This window comes from Grampus griseus (genome assembly GCF_964374135.1).
Source record: "Grampus griseus genome assembly, chromosome: 14".
NCBI lineage: Eukaryota > Metazoa > Chordata > Mammalia > Artiodactyla > Delphinidae > Grampus > Grampus griseus.
Genome location: NC_139008.1, coordinates 62,161,070 through 62,174,171, shown reverse-complemented (window position 1 = coordinate 62,174,171; position 13,102 = coordinate 62,161,070).

Sequence of the window (13,102 nt, the reverse complement as noted above, 5' to 3'; positions counted from 1 at the left end):
GAACTCAGTTTAAGATTCCAACCTTAAACATGCCATGGCACACACACAAAATACTGGAAATGCACACTGAGGAAAAGCTGGAAGTGGTTTTGGACTGTCTGCATGGGTCCTAGGGAAAAATTCATTCCATTTCTATATATTTTTATGATGAGAGATGAAATACAACATATTTCATCAGATATGAAGAATTAACTTTGATTAATATATCTAAATACACTATTTAAATTTTTTTCCTTGAGACACTTGATCTTGTTCCTATGAACACAACTTTTTTATATGAGGTTTTATGATCAAAATGGTTTACACAGTTCCTGATCAAAGTTTATTAACAATGATCTCTTCAAATTCTTGGTAGTCAGCATTGACAAGACTTTGTAACCTCAAGTAGGTGACAAAAGAAAATGTTAAGCCATTCCAGAACTTACAGTTGAAATTATATTTTAATGTTTTAATAGTTTTTCCCTTTCTTTAATTGACAAGTACAGTGTTGTAATCAAGTGGATTTCGAATCCAAATGAACTTTTTCATTTTGGGTATTTTAAAGTAATTGTGAGTTCCAGAGCACAGGAAATGACCTAGAGCTTTCAAACTCTTTTTCTTTTTTTTTTGAGAAAATTATATAACTGTTATTAAAACGGAACAAGGCTGTATAGCGCAAAGGAAGAGAGGGGAGGCAGGAAGGCAAGGAAAGGAAAGCACATTCTAGGCCAATTTACTTATGAACATGCAAGCCAAAGTTCTAAGTATAATATTAACAAATGGAATCTAACAACATATAAAAAGAATAATAGTTCATGACCTAGTAGGGTTTATTCCAGGTAAACAAGATTGACTCAATATAGGAAATCTTTCGATGTAATTCATTGTACCGTAACATTCACAAAGAAAATCCTTACGGTATTTCAGTAGATGTTAAAATAGTATTTTGTAAAATTCACACCTATTTATGATTTTTAAAAAACCTTTTAGCAAGCCAAGGGTTTAAAGTTAGCTTTCACCCTTCTGAATTCCATAAAAGTTTAAGGTAATGATTGTGTGCATTGCTTGTGCAATTTTTAAAAATTAACAAGTTTTTCACGAAAATCAGCAACTTATATCATGATCAAATTCATTACATAATATCCAGCTCTCCATTTTTCTATCTCCACCATCACAGCCTTTGTCATGAGGTAAAAAAAAAAAAAAACCAAGAACTTTTTCTTAATATATAGACAATAATAGAAACAAACATATATGATCCCTACAAGTTTGTCCTCTTTGATGTTTAATAAATATCCGTGCACTAATGTTAGAATTCAGGGCATATGGAGTATTAATTCCCTCCTAAATTATATGGAGTATAATTCCCTCCTAAATTATTATCCCATTTCAGTAGGTTCACACGTGGATAATTAGCTTGAATAATTTCATGATAACCTTGCGAATTCTTATGACTTTAAATGGTCTTACTACAGAATTTTAAGAAGTCAGTCTTAAAGTTTGAGGAAGTCAAACACTGAGGTACCGAGAATAGGGACATAAAGAAAACGGTCTTCTACGAATAAAATTTTAAAATATATAACATAATGTAGCGGCCTGGCCTGCTACATTTGTCTTACACGTTTTACATGGTTTGTAAATTTGTTACTCAGTGGGAAATGACCAGTGCCCGCATCAGCTTGGCTTAAGTTGCACTGGTGTGAAAAATACTGCCCCCAAACCCCAACCCCCTACACCCCACCAAGCAAAACAACTGTGTTCTGTCCAATTGCACTGTAAAAACAATAACAATAAAAACAATGGTAAGGCCCTTATTTGCAAACTATTTATGTGGTGGGGCATCCCCCAGCAGCTAGTTGGCCATCCTTTTTAGGAACATCAGTCTCTCCTAGGCTTCGTGCCAAGCTCCCTGGGCACCTGGAAAGCAAACTTCTCCAGTGGCTCCATGGACTTTGTGGAGGGTCCTTGTGGAGGGTGGGTGGCCCTCCTAGATGGGTGGCCACATGCTGTGCAGGTGATCACTGCAGTTAGGTATCCAGGAAGGAAGAGCCCAAACTTGGCCATGCTTAGCTCATCCTGGTGGAACAGTGGGGGCCGCAGGAGAGACAGGCTGTGTAGTGGTTAGTAGCTGGACTCTGAAACCAGACTTCCAGGGCTAGCTGGGTGCCCTGGGACAAGTGACTTAACCTCTCTGTGCCTGAGTTTCTTCACCTGTAGAATGGGAATGATAACTATACCTACCTGATGGGTGGTTATGCAGATTTAATGCTAATTTTATGCTTGTAAAGTGCTTAAGAAGGGTTTCTGGCACCATAAATATTATACAATCTTCATCAGTCTATGCTGTCAGACCTCCCACCCCTCACCACCAGTACTCTGGGGACGCCTGAGGTGGCTAGTCTGGGGGCTATTTCTAACCTTATTATGGATACCCCCCAAATGCAAAGCCTAAAATAAGGATTCAGGTATAAGTAGTTTAAAAGGTGATCCCAGGGTAGTGGGGACAGTGAGTCAGGGAAGGACAGGAAGTCAACAGAGGATGCAATGATGAGTAACCTGCCAACTCAGACAATGGGGCTCCTTCCCAGGGGATCCTTGAAAGACCCGTGGAACATTCTAGGGGAAAGAACACGAGGTATTTATACACTAACTCCCATCCCTCATCAGCTGAGGGCTGCTCCTAGGTCATTTCTCCTCAGTATTTGGCACTTCCTTCCTGCCAAGCATAAACCTATGGTCAAGGAGGCACAGGCACCTGTTTCTTTTTTTTTTTTTTTTTTTTTTTTTTTTTGCGGTACGCGGGCCTCTCACTGTTGTGGCCTTTCCCGTTGCGGAGCACAGGCTCCGGACGCGCAGGCTCAGCGGCCATGGCTCACGGGCCCAGCCGCTCTGCGGCATGTGGGATCTTCCCTGACCGGGGCACGAACCCGTGTCCCCTGCATCGGCAGGCGGACTCTCAACCACTGCGCCACCAGGGAAGCCCAGGCACCTGTTTCTTGAGTGAGAACTGTCCACCAAAGCTGCACCTGACCTTCGAGGGTGTTCTGAAGGCACATGGTGGGGGTACCATCACATCTACCACAACTTATGAAACTTAGTAGCATATCAGTTGGGAAATTCTGCTTGAGGGAGGAACAGTTGGTGGTTAGCCACTTTGCTAATCCAAACAATATGCAATAAAGAACCTCACTGATCCATCATTTTGCACACACGTGTGTGTATCCACAGGATATTCGTAGAAGTAGAATTGCTGGGCCATTTGTCATTTGGAAGGGGATGCCCAAAACCGGAATCCTGTGAAACTGCCTGTCTCCTGCACACTTGCCAACATCCATGTTAACACTCTTTGACCTCTGACAATCTGGCTGATGAAAAAATAGTATCCCATACTTTAAAATTTCATTTTCAAACCTCTAATTGAGATTGGCATCTTTCAATAAGTTGAAAGCCATCTGTACCCCTAATAAGTTAATGAATCTACACAATGACCAACGAAGGCTGCCAATGGCACACAAGGACAGTGAGGCAGCATGTGCCTCCTGGCAAAAGAACACCCATGAAATACGCTTGCCAGGGAGGGATAAACTGGGAGATTGGGATTGACATATACACACTACTAAATATAAAACAAATAACTAATAATAACCTACTGTGTAGCACAGGGAACTCTACTCAGTACTCTGTAATGGTCTATAAGGGAAAAGAATCTAAAAAAGGGTGGACCTATGTATATCTATAACTGATTCACTTTGCTGTCCACCTGAAATTAACAACACTGTAAATCAATTATACTCCAATAAAAATTTTTTAAAAAAAGAAAAAGAAAGAAAGTCGGTCCCAAAAGGGTACATACAGTATGATTCCATTTATGGAACAATCTTGAAAGGACAAAATTAGAAAAGAAGACCAAATGAGTAGTTGCCAGAGTTAGCAGGGGCTTGGGAAGGAGAGAAGTGGGCGTGGCTAGAAAGGAATCTTTGTGGCGATGGAAATGTTCTGTACCTGACTGCGTCCATGTCCATATCCTGGTTGTGATTTTTTATTTTATAAGACATTACCGTTGGGAGAAGCTAGGTGAAGGGTAGATGGGATCCCTCTGTATTATTTCTTACAGCTGCATGTGAACCTACAATTATCCCAAAATAAAAAGTTTAATTTAAAAAAAAAAAAAGAAATACTCTTGCCAAAAAGTCAAATCTGCATCTGACCAAAGCCTCTAAATGTGACCACCATTGATGGAAAATGCAGGGGACAGAAGGACACAATAAATGATACATGGGAATGCAATCAGTAAAATGCAAACTGGGGGAAACTCCTCAGGACAGATGACCCCCCTCTGTACTTCCATGTCTGGGAAGATGGCTAAGTAAAACTAAAATCCCTGGACATTGTATATGCAACAAGCATAAGAAAACTGAAAGGTAAAGAGAAGGCAGGCTGCACGGGGACCTCAGGACCTGAGGAACAACACGGTGGTGAGTTCCCTAGTTTTTCCTCTCTGCCTCAGAGACCCCAGACTTGGGGCCAAAGAAGCTGGAGTGGGCTACCCAAAAAAGCCAATGGGCACAGAACAGAAAAAACAGCCCCAACCAAAGCCGGCTCTCTCTATTCAAAGGATTAGGAAAGGATCATCCTAGCAGGACAGAAAAGTTTTAGACAATAACAGCTCTATTCCAGCCAAATACCACTAAAAAAACTATGAAGACTATGGCCAGCCACATCAGCAAAGGCTGAGTGGGGAGCCTAGGCTTCCACCCTGATTCAAGATGCCCTGACCCCACTCCCACCAATGTGGGGTGTTGTGAGATTAGGCCAAGGGAGCCAGGACTTTCATCTCTGCTGGCCAGTTAATGAGCCCTCTCCTGCTACACCTTCTCCCCACAATGTCAGTGGAGACCACATTGGGAGCCTGGAATTCCACCCCTACCTGGCAATGATGAAAGTGGGTAAAGAGACATAAAGAAAGGTAAGCTTTCTACACTTCACTCAAATGGGGAAAATGATAACATCAGTAGACTGTGACAAATTATGTATATGTAATGTAATACCCACAGTAACCACTAAAAAAGCTGTACTTGAAAACACTATAGATAAATTAAAATGGAGTTCTAGAAAACAATCTTCAAATAACCCACAGGAAGGCAGAAAAAAGAAAACAGGGAAATGAGTAACAAAGAGAACACACAGAAAGAAAATTAGGAGATATGTCTTAACGTATCAATAGTTATATTAAGTGTAACGGTCTAAATATACCAATTAAAAGACAAATATTGGCAGAGTAAATTTACAAAACCAACTATATGTTGTCTATAAGAAATCCTTTTAAAATATATAGGCAGGGACTTCCCTGGTGGCGCAGTGGTTAAGAATCCGCCTGCCAATGCAGGGGACACGGGTTCGAGCCCTAGTCTGGGAAGATCCCACATGCCACGGAGCAACTAAACCCATGTGCCACAACTACTGAGCCTGCGCTCTGGAGTCCGCATGCCACTACTACTGAAGCCCGCCCAGAACCCATGCTCCGCAACAAGAGAAGCCACTACAATGAGAAGCCCGTGCACCGCAATGAAGAGTAGCCACTCGCCACAACTAGAGAAAGCCCGCGCGCAGCGATGAAGACCACAGCCAAAAATAAAGAAAATTAATCTTTAAAAAAAATATAGATAGATAGATAGATATAGGCAGGCTGAAAGAAAAAGGATAAAAAAATATATCATGCAATCAACAATCAAAGGACAGCAGCAAAACTGATGGAACTAAAAAGAGAAAGAGACAAATCACAATTAATACCCTTCTTGCAACAAGTGATAGAATAACTAGACAGAAAATGACCAAAAATATAAAGAGTTCAACAACACGATCAACCATCAGGATTCGTTGACATTTATAGAACACTTAACACATTCTTTCCAAGTGCCCATTAAGTATATACCAAGATAGACGATAGTGTGGGCCATACAAAAACCTCAATAAATTTAAAAGAATTGAAATCATACAAAGTGTGTTCTCTGACCACAGTGGAATCAAACTAGAAATCAGAAACAGAAAGATAACATGAAAATGTCCACACTTGGAAACTAAACAACATAATTCTAAATAACTCATTGGTCAAAGAGGAAGTCTCAAGGGAAATAAAAAAAAAAATACATTGAACTAAATGAAATGAAAATTCAAGATATTAAAATTTGTGGGACAGAGTTAAAACAGTGCCAAGCGGGAAATTTAGGCAATAAGTGTATACATCACAAAAGAGAAAAATTCTCAACTCATTAATCTAAGTTCTCACCTCAAGATGTAGAGAAAGAAGAGCAAAGTAAATTCAAAGCAAACAGAAAGAAGGAAATAAAGATAAAAGCAGAAATCAGTGAAATTTGAAGACATAAGAAGAAATAAAGAACTCTGATAAAGACAACTACATAGGTAATATAAAGGGAGTATTGGGCTTCCCTGGTGGTGCAGTGGTTGAGAGTCCGCCTCCCAATGCAGGGGACACGGGTTCGTGCCCCGGTCCGGGAGGATCCCGCATGCCGCGGAGCAGCTGGGCCGGTGAGCCATGGCTGCTGGGCCTGTGCGTCCGGAGCCTGTGCTCTGCAACGGGAGAGGCCACAACGGTGAGAGGCCTGCGTACCGCAAAAAAAAAAAAAAAAAAAAAGGAGTATTAATGTATTTTTGGTTTGTAACTCTATTTCCTACATGATTTAAAACACAAATGCATAAAAAATTAGAAACCTATGTTATCAGGGCACACAATGTATAAAGATACAATTTTTGACAAATATAAAGGGAGAGGTACAGAGTGGTATAGGAGAAATTTTTATGTTATTGAAGCTAAGCTAGTAACAATTCAAACTAGGTAGTTATAAATTTAAGATGTTAATGGTAATTAACTGTAACCATTAAGAAAATATCTTAAATATATACACAAAAGGAAATGAGAAGAAATAGAAGACTTTGGGACCTCCCTGGTGGTCCAGTGGTTAACACTCTGCACTCCCAATGCAGGGGGCCCGGGTTCAATCCCTGGTCGGGGAACCATGCCACAACTAAGAGCCTGCATGCCACAACTGAAAAGATCCCACATGTCGCAACAAAGATCCCACGTGCTGCAACTAAGACCCGGCACAGCCAAATAAATAAATATTAAAAAAAAAAGAAAAGAAATAGAGGACTTAAGCAAACTACAAACCAATTAGACTTAACAAACATCTATAGGACACTTTACCAGCAACAGCAGAATACACATTCTTTAGTGCATATGAAATTTTCTCCAGGATAGACTATATGTTAGTTCGCAAATCAAGTCTCTATAAATTTAAAAGATTGAAATAATATAAATGCATCTTCTTTGACCACAGTGAAAAAAATCTAGAGATCATAACAGAAGGAAAATTGGAAAATATACAAATACGTGGAAATTAAACAACACACTGTTAAATAACCAATTAGTCAAAGAAGAAATCACAAAGGAAATTAGAAAATACTCAGAGACAGATGAATCATAACACACCAAAACTTATGGGATGCAGTAAAATCAGTGCAATATAAAAATTACCCTACCCCACCCCCAAATCTCCAGGCCCAAATGATTTCACTGGAGAATTCTACCAAATGGTTAAAGAAAAAGTAACACTATTTCTAGATAATATTTTCCAGAAAATAGAGGGAAGGAAACTACCCTGATACCAAAATCAGACAAAGATTCAGATGACCACCTGCAATCTAGATTTAAGGTTGATCCTCATTCCAAGAAAATTCAAATAAATAAAAATGTTTGAGACAATCAGGGAAATCTGCATACTGAATGGATATTTGATATTAAGGAAATATTAGGATTTTTTATGTCTAGTCATAGTATTTTGGTTATGTATATTAAAACAGTCCTTAATGACATACTGAAATATTTATGACTGAAATGATATAATGCCTGGGATTTATTAAAATAATTCAGGGGCAAGGGTGGGAAAATGAGGACCATGTGCAGATAATTGTGGACTCCCGGGAGACACATGGAGGTTTATTAAACTATTCTTTTTGTATGTTTGAACTTTTCCTTAAGAACTGTTTAGGGCATTTCTATTCTTTTTCTGTAATCTCCTTGGTCATGACTTTTGTTTACTTTCTACTGCATTCTTGTTTTTTTCTTACTGATTTGTTAGATGGGTTTAAAAAAATCTTTTTTTAAAGGAAATCAGCCCTTTATCTGTCATACAGGTAAATACTTTTTAGTTCCTCATTTGTCTCCTGAGTTTCTTTCTCATTTTTTACAGAAAATTTCAATATTACAGGATAATTTGACCCAAATGTTTTGACCTCGTATATGTGTTTACCCCAAGACTATTTTGACTATGAGTTTTGAATTCAACTATTTTTATCAGAATTACACTAATCCAATACATCAAGAAAGAGTTTTCTTGGGCAAGCTGAACGAAACAAATTTAATCCCTCCATCAGTTATTTTATGACCAAAATTAAATTCTTTCTAATGTTGCCCACTTTAAATTTAATTTTACGAAATTATTTTTTCATGAAAATCACTTAGTCTCATGGGGTAAATGCCACCATGAAGATTTAATTCTTCTCTCAGTCATTTTTAGTCTATATCTGATTTCACCAGTTTCCTGCCATTGTGCGTTGTCTACTATGTCCATTAATTTTAATTGGTCCAATTTTTTCAGGTCACATTTGATTATCTAAATGTCAAAATTGTACTCCCTGTTTGAATTTTAGTCAATATCTAATTTAACATGTCAGTTTTCGTTTCTGTCAACTTGATTTTGTGTTGGTTATTTCTATACATCTGTGGTAGTTTGTATTATTTTTTTTTTTTTTTTTTTTTTGGCGGTACGCGGGCCTGTCACTGTTGTGGCCTCTCCCGTTGCGGAGCACAGGCTCCGGATGCGCAGGCTCAGCGGCCATGGCTCACGGGCCCAGCTGCTCCGTGGCATGTGGGATCTTCCCGGATAGGGGCACGAACCGGTGTCCCCTGCATCGGCAGGTGGACTCTCAACCACTGCGCCACCAGGGAAGCCCAGTTTGTATTATTTGCTCACACTTTGCCTTCCCTCCTCACGCTCTCCACATACCCTCTACTGGAGGACATTTCTCTACTCATTGATGTTGAACTTGACTGTGTTGGCAGTCTATATTTTCCAAAGATGACCACAATGTATTTCCCATCTCACATTCATCTCTCAACATTTTAAAAAAAATTTTATTGAAGTATAATTGACTTACAACGTGGTGTTAATTTCTGCGGTACAGCAAAGTGACTCAGTTATATATATATATATTCTTTTTCATGTTCTTTTCATTCCGGTTTATCACAGCATATTGAATATAGTTCCCTGTGCTGTACAGTAGGACCTTGTTGTTTCATTTATCTCACATCTTACATTGACCTTGATGTCTTCCCATCAAGTAGGGGAGGTCTCTGTCCTCTCCCTCTTGAACCTGAGTGGATCTCTGTGAGAGCCTTGAGCAACAGGGTTCAGAAGTGATGTGTCTTCTGTGGCTAGATCATAAAAATACAATACACTTCCCCCTGGCTCTCTTGGAACCCACCCACCATGCTTTGAGGGAGCCCAAACTAGCCCACACAGAGAGAACACCTGGGGAATGCCACAAAGAGTTGTTCTGGTTGACGGCTCCAACTGAGGTCCCAGCTGACAGCCAATGTTAACCACCAGATGTGTAAGTGAAAACACCTCCAGAAGATTCTGGCCACAGCCTTGAATGTTTCCAGCTGGCGGCGCAGACAGTCTAGAGCAGAGGCAAGCAGTTCCCAGTGTGCCCTGCCTAAATTCCTGAACTACAGAATCAGTGAGCATAAGGAAATGGCTGTTTCATGCCTTTAAGTTTTAAGGGGGGGTTGTAATGTAGCAGTTGTAACCAGAGCACCACAGGACTTGCTTTGACTGGTGGAATGCGGTGCTGGTTCTGTGTGTGGTTCTGAGCTTGGGCTTTCAGAGCATCGTGGGTCCCCACTGTCTCTCTGTCCCCTCAGGAGTCTCTGACTTCTGTCATGACAAAAACATGTGCCTGCTGGTCCCAGAAAAAGGAGATACATGAATAACCCTGAACCCAACTGTTACGGGCTGAATTGTGTCTCCTGCAAATTCCTGTGTTGAAGTCCTAACCCCTAATACCTCAGAATGTGAAAGCACTTGGAGATAGGGCCTTTAAAAAGGTGATAAACTTAAATGAGGTCATCAGGGAAGGCCCTAACCTGATCTGCCTGGTGTCCTTATAAGAAGAGAAAATCTGGACACACATGGAGACACCAGAGATACAAACAGAGAGGAGTGATCACATGAAGACACAGTGAGAAGGAGGCCATCTGCAAGCCAAGGAGTGAGGCATCAGAAGAAACCAATCCTACCAACACTTCAATCTTGGACTTCTAACCTCCAGAACTGTGAGAAAATACATTTCTGTTGTTTAAGCCACCCAGTCTGTGGTATTTTGTTATGGCTGCCCTAGGAAACCAAAACACCAACCCAGAGCCTGGAACTAAACCTGGAGGATCCCAGCAGAGCCTCAGCCAACCCACAAGCCCATGAAAGATAGAAATAAATGCTCAAAGTTATAAGCGATCAAGTTTTGGTGTTGTTTGTTACACAGCATTATTGCAGGTGAAAAAATGACTAGTATGACATCAAATTTTCCCCAGGCCAATTTTGACAATTTTCTTTATTACCCACAACATAATTCCTCAGTAAGTTATTAATCTAAACAAAGTTTATCACCTGCATAGTTCAACATCTTCAGTTATGTCGAAACTGCTCCTGCTGCTAGCAAAGCATCAGGGTCTGGGTCAAAATAATGGGGTCAAAACATACTATCAAACATTTCTATAGCTCTTATCCCCCTTAGCCTCCCACTGGCCATGTTCATGCCAGTCCTGCCCGCAGGCCAGGAGACCCGAATGCCAGGGCTCCTTTCTGCTCCATGTCTGCATCCCCAGCATCTTTCATGCTAAGGCAGTGAAGTGGATCCCTCAGGCCAGACAGAAACTTGCACCAAGGCAGCTGTCTTTCTCAAATAAAAATTAAATGGATGTTCAAGGCTTCCCATCCTCTGGCCCCCACATACTCCCTCAGCTCCATCTTTCCCTGCTTTTCCCCAGACTTGTGTCTTCAGTAGAGGCAGCAGAGACTCCAAGGCCCTGTATGAGTCTCCCACTTCCCTGTCTCCCCTTGTTCATCTCTTCCTTATCCTGTGACAACCCACTGGCTTCCTTTATTTCCTCTTTCATGCCATGGTCCTCACTACCACAGGGCCTTTGCACATGCTTTTCTTTGCCTAAAATGCTGTTCCACCACCCCTTTCATCTAGTTTACACCCAGTCATCCTTCATATTGTAACCAAGCAGGACCCTATGAGGCCTTCCCTGAATAGGTCCCCACCCATGTCCTCCACCTGCTTTTTGTCTGTAGAAAAACTTTAGTCAAAGTTTTAAAGAATAAAGTTAATCACAGAAGTGAGAAAATGCAGAAAGAAAGGAAAACAGTCAAGCAAGACAAAATAATAATACTTTAGCCATTAAACAAAGTCAAGGACCTTTAGTTCTTCCTCGAGGACTATAGATAACATTCTGAGCCATGTCCTTTGAGCTGTTTTGCAGATACTGAAACCCCCACCAGGTGGGAGAAGTTAACTGTAGGCTGCCCGCAAGCATGTAGACACCAGTCCACTTGGAACAAGGCGGCTGATGATGCTGACTCCTGATTACCTCCCCACCAACCAGTCAGAACAATGTCCATGAGCTGATCACACCCTGCTCCTTGAATACTATAAGACTCCTCACTACCCCCTCCAGGTCAGGACACACATTCTTGAGGGCGTTAGCCTACTGGGGCCCCCTTTGCCTGGCAAAGCAATAGAGCTATTTCTTTCTACTTCACTCAAAATTCTGTCTCTGAGGTTTAATCTGGCACCAGTGTACAGCGGATGAATTTCGGCAACAATATCTCAAATATGAAGACACTTCTTCAGGGAAGCCCACCCTGACTTCTCTAGATTAGGTCAGTCCAAGTACCATGTATCTCCCCTTCTTAGCACTCATCTGTTCTATAATTTATTAGGGTGACCATTACCGACTTTCAGATTCATGAGGACTGGAAATCACGACACTGGAATGAGGTCTCATTCACTCTGTCCCCAGAGTCTGGTACATAGTGGATGCACAATAAATATTTGTTGATTGAATGAATATTGTCCCAATTGCCCTGCTGAATCCCTCCATTGGCATCCAGAGTGTCCTTGGAGGTGTGCCGCTCAGATGTCTCTTCAAGAGGACCTGCTATGAAGAGGATAGGTGTATGACCACCTCCAGCTGCTGCACTTTCAGAGCTGCTGCAGTGTTCATGCCAAGGCCACAGCCCCCCTAGGCAACCAAGGACTACAAAGGACAGAGCACAGTGGGACTCTAGGGATGGGTCAATTTTGCCCAACACAGGACTCATCTAATGGGCTTTTTCTGCTCTAAGCCTCCCCATTGGCCTGGCCAAGACTTTCTCAAAGATGCTGTGCCAGTTATCAATGTATTGCCCCTCCACCCCAAATTCACCCCTCAGTGCCTGCTCTAAGATAATGAGCAGGACTCTGGGCACCGCCCTCTTTACAGTGAGATGCTAAACTTCTCCAGTAGAGGGTGCTGGAGGAGACATACCAAGAGGAAAGTAGGCTTCTCTTCTTGGTTCTGGGGTATACGAGTGTGTATTCCTATATAATCTGCTTTCTGCCCCAAGACCAACCCTCTCCCACAACACACACCTTCCTACTATTCTCCAAGTCATTCTACTCCAGTCACTGTGGCCTCCTTGATGTTCCACATTCCACAAACTAAAATCCTGCCTCAGGATCTTTGCACTTGCTGTTTTGTCTTGTCATATGCCACCTCTTCTAAGAGGCTTCACCTACCACCTCCAAACCCCTTTTAGCTCTGTCCCTTTATCCTGCTGTTTTGTTCCTTCATAGCACTGATTACTGGGTAACATACTGTATATTATACTTACTTATTCCTTTTTCTGTCTCCCCCCCTACACACACACACACACACACACACACATAAAGAAGCACCTCCTCCATGAGGCCAGACACTTTGTGTGTCTCGTTCACTGCT